This window comes from Dreissena polymorpha, chromosome 3 (genome assembly GCF_020536995.1).
Source record: "Dreissena polymorpha isolate Duluth1 chromosome 3, UMN_Dpol_1.0, whole genome shotgun sequence".
NCBI classification, from domain to species: domain Eukaryota; kingdom Metazoa; phylum Mollusca; class Bivalvia; order Myida; family Dreissenidae; genus Dreissena; species Dreissena polymorpha.
The window spans coordinates 101,698,370-101,711,385 of NC_068357.1; positions in this window are offsets into that span (position 1 = coordinate 101,698,370).

Here is a 13,016-nt window from a genome sequence, read left to right on the forward strand (position 1 = left end):
TCTAAAGCTGCCCTGGATGATGGAGTTGAGGCACGTGACAGTCTTTGGTACCACTACTCGCCCGCCTCAACCCCACCATCCAGTTAAGCCTGAACAAGTGTGAAAAGGTATTTTTATATAATATTAAATATGTTTTCGAATGGAAACTCAATACACAAGAAAGGTTAACAATGATAATACATATATATATATATATATATATATATATATATATATATATATATATATATATATATATATATATATATATATATATATATATATATATATATATATATATATATATATATATATATATATATATATAAACATCAATACATACAAAAAACACATCACAAAATTGACACAAAAACACAAAACACTGTATCACTTTGATGTTCTCTCTCTGACCCAGGATGAAAACCCGAGCACCGGCTCTCCACGTCCTCGCTGCTGTCATCCTGAAATCGGAGAGAAAACACAAACAGCAGAGAGCTAATATATTACATAAAAAAAGTTGCATAAGTTGATGAGTCAAGTTTTTTTGTGAAATATAATTATATCAATTGTCAGTGTGGCGCATGCCGCCCCAATATAAATAAAAAGAGTCGTTTGGTAAACGTTCAAAATCTAAGGCTATTCCTAACTTAATTATATCAAAAAACTTAACAATCAATTTAAAAGGGGGGATGATAATATTTGTTCGTGTTTAACAGCACGCACAAATTTAACAAATGACGCCTATTTGAAACCAATTGAAAGTCTCCAAGAGGCACCTTTGGAATAATTGGGATCTTCATGTCAGTTCATTAACAGACAAAACCTGTCAGGCGACCTCCCATCTAAAACCAAGCCAACAAAATCTATTTCCTCACACCTGTTTGAAATCGAAATAAATCAAGTGCAGAAAAGTTTCTCAATTGTCCATAGTTTTCCACATTCCATCCTCTAGTGAGCTAAGCCCTGATGCTTTATCTGACAGTATAAGCAGGCTTCCAGTTATCTATTATTGACTAATGCCATTTGCCATGGCCACTTGCGGATGTGTAACGAAAGTATTAATGTATTGTATTATTAGCATTAACATAAGGTATCATAGTTATAATTTTCTAAATTGCCGACATTAACATTTCAAATTTATTTGAAAATATATAATTATGAATCTATATTGCCTACACTATTATAGTGATCGTATTTTCCGATTTGTTTCGTGTTATTACGAGTATGGATTAAACTGCACTAGTAATTATTTCATGTTGTTGGTATATGTAATATGGTACAACAAGGGAGTTAATTGAACCGTCGTGAATCTTCAAGTTTAAGTACTTTTGTTCGTACTCTGTTAAAAATATTTATCAATTTTATGTCGAACAAGCGACTTAACACTTGGTTAAAAAGTTTGTGGAAAAGTTTCATTAATTTCATTTACTCAACAACTACTAACCGGGATTCGAATGTGTGGCAAATGTACACATACTGTATTTTTTATACATTTCTACCTTTAAATGCAAGTTAATAAAGTATATTTTATATGTAAGACTCACTACGCATGTTTCTACGAATTAGTAAATGAAAATAATTGTTGATCAGATACGGTATGATTGTGTGACGTTTAAAATTCTCTGTTAATAAAATATTATAATATTATCTTTCTGCAAAAGTGTGTTAATAAAAGTATTATAAACAGTACGCTCTTTGTGAAAATCAAGGAATTTGTGTAAATATTTTTCTCATTAAAATAATTATTTAGAATATAATTTTGACGCTTGTGTATCAGATATATTAATGTGTGTATGTTTACAATTTATGTAAATAAAACATTGTGTATGTCTGTATTGACACAAAAATAAGTAAAAGTATGTACCATACGTATACTGAATTAATAAAACATCTGTTATCTACAATATAATTAAGTGTTTCATATAGCGGACGCGTTTATCATTCAAATATATAATTAAGTAAATTAACATACCACACGCAAATGGAGATGGTTAATATACATAGTAAATGAGTAGGGTATAAAACTTTTAAGGTTTTGAACTGCAATATAACATTTTGATTTTCTTTTCTTTATTTACATACGTCCTTTCGTCATGAAATTCTTAAGTCAAAATACTATTTTGAGTAAAATTTACCGAAAAAGAGATGATTCTCAGACATTGTATGTTTCCAACCATCAATCTTTTTCCTTCTGTTTGTCAGACCACTTTATTTACACATTTCATACTTATGAACATAAGTAAAGATCAAGAAAGACTTGTTTTGTGAGTATTTATACATAAATTTTTATATAAGAATTTATAAAACCCAAAGCATGTGAAGCAAGTGAATAAAGAATATATGAAATCAAAAGTTGTTATCTCCCTTCAGAAAACCAGACTTAATACAAATCTAAAGCCATAGGTAATGTTTAAATGACCAAAACAAAATACAGACGGAAAACTTAACTCTGAACATATACATTTTCTGTGATGTATCCTTTATTGAAAAAATATTACGTTACTTACACCGTACAAGTTGTAAGTTCCAACTTCACTTGCAAAGACAGTGAATGAAAATTATAAAATTATAAAATAATCGAGATTTGAAATACTTTCTTTACGCATACGCTTCCTAAATGATTTTAGCCATCAGATACTACTTGATTGTATCGATCCGTTTAAATAAAATTTTGAGATTAACCATTCAACTTCTATTCACTTTTATGGCAGTAATTTTCAGCTCTCACAAAATGCTATAAATTAGATACAGGGGGTACGAAGTTCCTTCTCATTGATAACACCTGTAGCTTAGGCGGAATAAGGAATGATAGCTTAGGCGCTTTTACATTCATGTATTTACTTAGTTCGAGTGGCATCGACTTCTCTTTTTTAAGTGATTATGACTCAATCGTATAGCAAAGTTAAACTTTGAATTATGATCTGAATGGCCAGACACTGACTTGCCCACTTTCATTTGATATTATGTTTAGCCCTGCGTCATAGATTGGAGATTATTAGTCTTCAAGTAAACGCCTTTGATGGTCAGATCAGCACAGAGACGGAATAAAACATCTCTTAAAAACTAATGTTCCTGTCTTGAAAAATGCAAGAGATTAATTAGATCATAACAACATTGCATATATATAGATGACTGTACATGTGTGCTTTATTTAAGAATAACAATGATTAGGGGGAAAGTACTCACGAAGACCATTAACGCTGATAAAGTTAACCATAGAAGTATATTTTTAAGAAATCAGAGAGGTTTGATATCGAATAAGTAAATTAAGATAACTTAAAAGCGCTAGCGGAATGCAATAACTATACATCAGAGGACGATACATCGACCAGAACTTGTAAGCAGTCAATATATAGAAGGAGCGTTAAATCAAAACGTCAAAGTATAGAAGCGAACGAGTTTACGAAATAAAATAAATAATTCAATTCAAACCAGAAGACATCTCGAAGCTTTTCAACAAAACAGACACCGTTTAGTGTATCACTTTTAATGATTTATATAAATATTTCTCCTCTTTTTAGAACTAATTAACAAGTACGTATCATTAACCAGGCCAACCGCTTTCTTATCTACTAAATGTTCTTTCTGAAAGCTGCAGGTTTGAAGAACATAATCATCCGATTGAAATAAACGAAATAGACATGTAGTTAACTGTTTGAAGCGTGTGGCATTGATCAATTACTAAACGATTATTTAATATAAAGTTTTCAAATATTATCGGAATATTTGTAAACATCTTTTCAAACATGCGCTTAATTCAGGCCATTTTCCTTCAAAGTGGTCAAAAGGTGTTATTGTGACTGTTAGACAAAAATGTGCATAACTTTATTGGGGTAACTTTTGCGAGCTGCCTGCCAAACATTTTTACAAGCGAACTTAATAGACGATTGCATAATTTTATATAAATTAACGACATGCTATTGTTTAAAATGCTGTTAAGACTAATGGTCGCTTATTTTTCATCTACGTCGATATGAAACGTGCTTTCATTTAATCCATTAAACTTGACTTTGAAATAAGCTGTATAACACTGCTATATATGGTAATTTGTGAACTATGTATAAAGATAACTATTCACAAAATTCTGCGTTACGAAATGTACTGCATATTTAAATTAATTCAAATGTGAATTTGGGCTCAAACATGGTAGTCATCAGTGCTGTATCCTCATTTTTGATGACATTGAATACATTTAAAAGGGCCTTTTCACAGTTTTTGCATGTTTTGAAATAAGTCATTAAATGCTTTATATTGATAAATGTAAACATTGGATCTTAAAAGCTCCAATAAAAAATCAAGAATAAAATTTAAAAAAAAAAGGAAAAAAAAAGTAGCCGCAGCTGGACTCGAACCAGTGACCCCCGGAGTCCTGGAGTAACCTGGAGTAAAAATGCATTAGCCCGCTCGGCTATTCTTCCAAACATACTTATTTGAAGTATTTTATGAGCAATCTTCGTAGTTTCACAAAATTTAACGACAACAACAGAACTCTCCAAATTATTCAATCGTTTCGCGTTGCAACGCTTTATAATTTTTAGGTTTTTAAATCGTCAAAAGACGCATATATTAGCTATATTAGACCATGGTAAATGTTCATTAATACTGTTTCCTCACAAATATCATAACTTAAACGAAAATTTGCGAATCTGAAACAACTTTTTCCAATGTTGTCAATTTACCAAACCGTGAAAAGATCCCTTTAAGAACATGACAGAAATAGGACGATATTGGTATATGTACTTATATTTTTATCACAATATGTTGCTATTATGCAAATCTGTTGTTGACTAACTGATTATTATTAAAATCAATTTTGAATTTTAGTGACTATCTGGGGTCGTGAAGTCAATATTATCAAAACTGAAGGAATAGCTTTTAGAAAAAGACGTCAATTTCATTACAAGTAGGCAGCTCATATTAAACTTAAATTATTCAGGTCGTGTTTTTTATTAGACGGGTTTCACCTAAATTTTAACGTCTGAAGGTCACGAATGACCCATTGACATATCTAAAAATAATTCTTAGTATCGTACATTAATTGTATGCATTTCTTGTAGCGCGCCGACTTAACGTTACTGATGCAAAAGATGGGCTTTGACACGTAAAACAAATTAGAATGAAATAACCTTGATTTTATATGTGTATACTTTGTGTATCAAATCATCCAGCAACAGCATGGACGTGTATAACGATCTAGGTATTAACAAAAGCATACGTCTTGAAACTTGTGTAATCATGCTGGTGAATGACAAAATGAAACATCAGCTGCACCAGATAGAGAGGAACCGTATTGTAACATGTTGACATTTATTCATTTATTTGTGGAAAGAAACAAAAAGGCCACCACTGCGACAAAGTACACAGCATAAACATACGTTCAAACATACAGACATGAATACAGCGTCATGAACAAAACTTCAGTCGCCAACTTTTCATAAAGAAATTTGTCAGTTCTTTATAAGCTGCAAAAATAAAGCCTAAAGAAATCATACAGCGACAACAATGTAACTTACAGCGACAACAATGTAACTTACAGCGACAACAATGTAACTTACAGCGACAACAATGTAACTTACAGCGACAACAATGTAACATATAGCGAAAACAATGTAACTTACAGCGACAACAATGTGACTTAAAGCGACAACAATGTAACTTACAGCGACAACAATGTAACTTACAGCAACAACAATGTAACTTAAAGCGACAACAATGTAACTTACAGCGACAACAATGTAACTTAAAGTGACAACAATGTAACTTACAGCGACAACAATGTAACTTAAAGCGAAAACAATGTAACTTACAGCGACAACAATGTAACTTAAAGCGACAACAATGTAACTTACAGCGACAACAATGTAACTTGAAGCGACAACAATGTAACTCACAGCGACAACAATGTAACTTCAAGCGACAACAATGTTACTTACAGCGACAACAATGTAACTTAAAGCGACAACAATGTAACTTACAGCGACAACAATGTAACTTACAGCGACAACAATGTAACTTAAAGCGACAACAATGTAACTTACAGAGACAACAATGTAATTTTAAGCGAAAACAATGGAACTTAAAGCGACAACAATGTAACTTAAAGCGACAACAATGTTACTTAAAGCGACAACAATGTAACTTACAGCGACAACAATGTAACTTTAAGCGACAACAATTTAACTTACAGCGACAACAATGTAACTTAAAGCGACAACAATGTAACTTACAGCGAAAACAATGTAACTTAAAGCGACAACAATGTAACTTACAGCAACAACAATGTAACTTAAAGCGACAACAATGTAACTTACAGCGACAACAATGTAACTTTAAGCGACAACAATGTAACTTAAAGCGGCAACAATGTAACTTAAAGCGACAACAATGTAACTTACAGCGACAACAATGTAACTTACAGTGACAACAATTTAACTTAAAGCGACAGCAATGTAACTTACAGCGACAACAATGTAACTTTAAGCGAAAACAATGTTACTTACAGCGACAACAATGTTACTTAAAGCGACAACAATGTAACTTAAAGCGACAACACTGTAACTTAAAGCGACAATTATGTAACTTACAGCGACAACAATGTAACTTACAGCGACAACAATGCAACTTACAGCGACAACAATGTCACTTACAGCGACAACAATGTAACTTAAAGCGACAACAATGTAACTTAAAGCGACAACAATGTAACTTAAAGCGACAACAATGTAACTTACAGCGACAACAATGTAACTTAAAGCGACAACAATGTAACTTAAAGCGACAACAATGTACCTTACAGCGACAACAATGTTACTTAAAGCGACAACAATGTAACTTACAGCGACAACAATGTAACTTAAAGCGACAACAATGTAACTTACAGCGACAACAATGTAGCTTACAGCGACAACAATGTAACTTAAAGCGACAACAATGTAACTTAAAGCGACAACAATGTAACTTACAGCGACAACAATGTAACTTACAGCGACAACAATGCAACTTACATCGACAACAATGTCACTTACAGCGACAACAATGTAGCTTAAAGCGACAACAATGTAACTTAAAGCGACAACAATGTAACTTAAAGCGACAACAATGTAACTTACAGCGACAACAATGTAACAAATAGCGACAACAATGTAACTTAAAGCGACAACAATGTAACTTACAGCGACAACAATGTAACTTAAAGCGACAACAATGTAACTTACAGCGACAACAATGTAACTTACAGTGACAACAATGTAACTTAAAGCGACAACAATGTAACTTACAGCGACAACAATGTAGCTTACAGCGACAACAATGTAACTTAAAGCGACAACAATGTAACTTAAAGCGACAACAATGTAACTTACAGCGACAACAATGTAACTTACAGCGACAACAATGTTACTTAAAGCGACAACAATGTAACTTAAAGCGACAACAATGTAACTTACAGCGACAACAATGTTACTTAAAGCGACAACACTGTAACTTACAGCGACAACAATGTAACTTACAGCGACAACAATGTCACTTAAGGTGACAACAATGTAACTAACAGCGGCAACAATGTAACTTACAGCGACAACAATGTAACTTACAGCCACAACAATGTAACTTACAGCCACAACAATGTAACTTAAACTTTATACGATCACTTCTTAAATGCGTAGAAATAAGTATGAAATATGAAAATGTGTTTGTAAGAACACAATCGTGCGTTTTTATACAGAAAATATCTGTGGTGACGTTGTTTTCATTCGCCAGTTTAACCAATTCAGGGACTGGAAATACAGTATCAACAAATGACACGATTGTGCACGCTAATCATAAATGGCAACGTAAGCTCAAGAAATTGGCTATTATTGTTTGGCATATTTTCATAAAAAGTAAGCCGAAATCTGCAATTAATATTTGCTAATTTATTTCACATTTAACAGAAAACATATTTAGGTCTACGGAAGGGCTCAAAGATAATACCGTGACTCAGGTATGCTACTACCTACCCGTGAATGACGTTATTAAAATTACGTTGGCAGTGTTGCTTTTGGTAAGATAGATCAAAGGCATTTGTTTATATGAATAAGCTTATCATTCTGATTTACATACACATATTACCATTTTCTAAAATATTTTCAGTACTAGAATAAATTGATATAACGTGTCTTTAACGTTATTTTGTGTATGCGTATTTTGATTTAAAATGCAAATTTTAATATCCGACAATAATTGCAAGAGATTAATTAGATCATAACAACATTGCATATATATAGATGACTGTACATGTGTGCTTTTTTTTAAGAATAACAATGATTAGGGGGAAAGTACTCACGAAGACCATTAACGCTGATAAAGTTAACCATAGAAGTATATTTTTAAGAAATCAGAGAGGTTTGATATCGAATAAGTAAAATAAGATTACTTAAAAGCGCTAGCGGAATGCAATAACTATACATCAGAGGACGATACATCGACCAGAACTTGTAAGCAGTCAATATATAGAAGGAGCGTTAAATCAAAACGTCAAAGTATAGAAGCGAACGAGTTTACGAAATAAAATAAATAATTCAATTCAAACCAGAAGACATCTCGAAGCTTTTCAACAAAACAGACACCGTTTAGTGTATCACTTTTAATGATTTATATAAATATTTCTCCTCTTTTTAGAACTAATTAACAAGTACGTATCATTAACCAGGCCAACCGCTTTCTTATCTACTAAATGTTCTTTCTGAAAGCTGCAGGTTTGAAGAACATAATCATCCGATTGAAATAAACGAAATAGACATGTAGTTAACTGTTTGAAGCGTGTGGCATTGATCAATTACTAAACGATTATTTAATATAAAGTTTTCAAATATTATCGGAATATTTGTAAACATCTTTTCAAACATGCGCTTAATTCAGGCCATTTTCCTTCAAAGTGGTCAAAAGGTGTTATTGTGACTGTTAGACAAAAATGTGCATAACTTTATTGGGGTAACTTTTGCGAGCTGCCTGCCAAACATTTTTACAAGCGAACTTAATAGACGATTGCATAATTTTATATAAATTAACGACATGCTATTGTTTAAAATGCTGTTAAGACTAATGGTCGCTTATTTTTCATCTACGTCGATATGAAACGTGCTTTCATTTAATCCATTAAACTTGACTTTGAAATAAGCTGTATAACACTGCTATATATGGTAATTTGTGAACTATGTATAAAGATAACTATTCACAAAATTCTGCGTTACGAAATGTACTGCATATTTAAATTAATTCAAATGTGAATTTGGGCTCAAACATGGTAGTCATCAGTGCTGTATCCTCATTTTTGATGACATTGAATACATTTAAAGGGGCCTTTTCACAGTTTTTGCATGTTTTGAAATAAGTCATTAAATGCTTTATATTGATAAATGTAAACATTGGATCTTAAAAGCTCCAGTAAAAAATCAAGAATAAAATTTTTTAAAAAGGAAAAAAAAAGTAGCCGCAGCTGGACTCGAACCAGTGACCCCCGGAGTCCTGGAGTAACCTGGAGTAAAAATGCATTAGCCCGCTCGGCTATTCTTCCAAACATACTTATTTGAAGTATTTTATGAGCAATCTTCGTAGTTTCACAAAATTTAACGACATCAACAGAACTCTCCAAATTATTCAATCGTTTCGCGTTGCAACGCTTTATAATTTTTAGGTTTTTAAATCGTCAAAAGACGCATATATTAGCTATATTAGACCATGGTAAATGTTCATTAATACTGTTTCCTCACAAATATCATAACTTAAACGAAAATTTGCGAATCTGAAACAACTTTTTCCAATGTTGTCAATTTTCCAAACCGTGAAAAGACCCCTTTAAGAACATGACAGAAATAGGACGATATTGGTATATGTACTTATATTTTTATCACAATATGTTGCTATTATGCAAATCTGTTGTTGACTAACTGATTATTATTAAAATCAATTGTGATTTTTAGTGACTATCTGGGGTCGTGAAGTTAATATTATCAAAACTGAAGGAATAGCTTTTAGAAAAAGACGTCAATTTCATTACAAGTAGGCAGCTCATATTAAACTTAAATTATTCAGGTCGTGTTTTTTATTAGACGGGTTTCACCTAAATTTTAACGTCTGAAGGTCACGAATGACCCATTGACATATCTAAAAATAATTCTTAGTATCGTACATCAATTGTATGCATTTCTTGTAGCGCGCCGACTTAACGTTACTGATGCAAAAGATGGGCTTTGACACGTAAAACAAATTAGAATGAAATAACCTTGATTTTATATGTGTATACTTTGTGTATCAAATCATCCAGCAGCAGCATGGACGTGTATGGCGAACTACAAATGTATCCACTTTACATAAACATGCAATACAGTTCTCCGGTAAAATGGAAAAAATCAAATATCATTATATTAGATACCTTGTATGAACGTTTTTCAATATGAAGCAATGTTAAAATAATTTGGCTAAACATATTTTGGCGTTAAATGCAATTCAAACGTATGGTGCTTTTAATCTCGTAACATTGCATAATTTTTGCGGTAAAAGATGTTTCTAAACACGCTTCATTAAATATAATAATTAATAGTTGCTCATGTATGACCGAAAAATTCTTAAATGCAGGCTATAATTCGAACTTAATCTCGATTTGTTTAATGAAAATGTGTGACTCTGCATTTCAAATTTGCAATAATCATTTAACAAATTAGCCATTGAAACAGAATACCATTAAAACATATAAAGATTTCATCGCTAATACAAAATATGACATACACATAATACACATAATACGAGTACCATTTTTAGCTTACCTTAGGACGGAGTGCGCATGTTGATCTATTGTGGTGACGCTTAGTTTGTCGTCCGGTATCATGTATCGCGTAACGTGCGGAGGCAACTTTCAGCTCGTTACTGCTCCAGACACCACATATTTATCAAAATTGATGAAACTTCGTCAGAATGTTTTTCTTGACGATATATAGGCACAGATTGAATTAAGGTCACGTACATCACAAAACAAGGTCGGCATCAACTGCACTATTTGTATTTGTATTAATTACAAGCCGCAAACGTTGCATAAAGCTTGATTGAGAATGACATGAACATGTGTTGATTATCTTGTGCATAATATTCCACCATTAATAATGATGACATTTTTGCCCACAATATATATCTGCAGGAGAAAAAGATTATATGTTACATGACGTCTCAAATCCCGGATGCTCGCTTCTTACCAAATCTTACCAAATAGCAAGAATTCTCGAGTATTTTTTTGTCGGAAACCATCACCCGTAATTTATCTGTACCGTGAATAATGTGACAATACAACATCTCAAAATTTCGTCAGTGAAGTAACTTTTATACGATAGCAATGTGAATTCATAAATAAATTGCCAGACAAATTAAAAACTGTGTTATTAACACAGTAAACAAGAAACCGTCGGAGACGGGTGATGCTCCCCAAAGTTTTTTTTGTCACAATACTGCACTATATATTCAGATAAAAGGAAACGTCTAGTAGTTGGGGGGGGGGGGCAAGAAATTTCAACGGTCCATAACTCTGTGAAAAATCATCCGACCAGAACCGGCTGATAATATGCACATCTCCTCTTGGTAGTGAAGCTTCCCATAAAGTTTCATTTAATTCCGGACATTAGTTGCTGACAAATAGCCCGGACAAGAATTGCACTATATGTACAGTTAATGGAAAATTTCAAAGGGCCATAACTCTGTGAAAAATCATCCGACCAGAACCAACTGATAATATGTACATCTCCTATTGGTAGTGAAGCTTCCCATAAAGTTTCATTGAATTTAAGTCATTAGTTGCTGAGAAATAGCCCGGACAAAAATTGTGCACGGACGGACAGACGAAGCGGCGACTATATGCTCCCCCCACCCCCCAAAAAAAAAATTTGGGGGAGCATAAAAAATATTAGCAAGAGTAAATACATATTAGGTCTTTTTTATACCAGTCAAATGTATAACGATCTAGGTATTAACAAAAGCATACGTCTTGAAACTTGTGTAATCATGCTGGTGAATGACAAAATGAAACATCAGCTGCACCAGATAGAGAGGAACCGTATTGTAACATGTTGACATTTATTCATTTATTTGTGGAAAGAAACAAAAAGGCCACACACTGCGACAAAGTACACAGCATAAACATACGTTCAAACATACAGACATGAATACAGCGTCATGAACAAAACTTCAGTCGCCAACTTTTCATAAAGAAATTTGTCAGTTCTTTATAAGCTGCAAAAATAAAGCCTCAAGAAATCATACAGCGACAACAATGTAACTTACAGCGACAACAATGTAACTTACAGCGACAACAATGTAACTTACAGCGACAACAATGTAACTTACAGCGACAACAATGTAACATATAGCGACAACAATGTAACTTACAGCGACAACAATGTGACTTAAAGCGACAACAATGTAACTTACAGCGACAACAATGTAACTTACAGCAACAACAATGTAACTTAAAGCGACAACAATGTAACTTACAGCGACAACAATGTAACTTAAAGTGACAACAATGTAACTTACAGCGACAACAATGTAACTTAAAGCGACAACAATGTAACTTACAGCGACAACAATGTAACTTAAAGCGACAACAATGTAACTTACAGCGACAACAATGTAACTTGAAGCGACAACAATGTAACTCACAGCGACAACAATGTAACTTAAAGCGACAACAATGTTACTTACAGCGACAACAATGTAACTTAAAGCGACAACAATGTAACTTACAGCGACAACAATGTAACTTACAGCGACAACAATGTAACTTAAAGCGACAACAATGTAACTTACAGAGACAACAATGTAATTTTAAGCGAAAACAATGGAACTTAAAGCGACAACAATGTAACTTAAAGCGACAACAATGTTACTTAAAGCGACAACAATGTAACTTACAGCGGCAACAATGTAACTTTAAGCGACAACAATTTAACTTACAGCGACAACAATGTAACTTAAAGCGACAACAATGTAACTTACAGCGAAAACAATGTAACTTA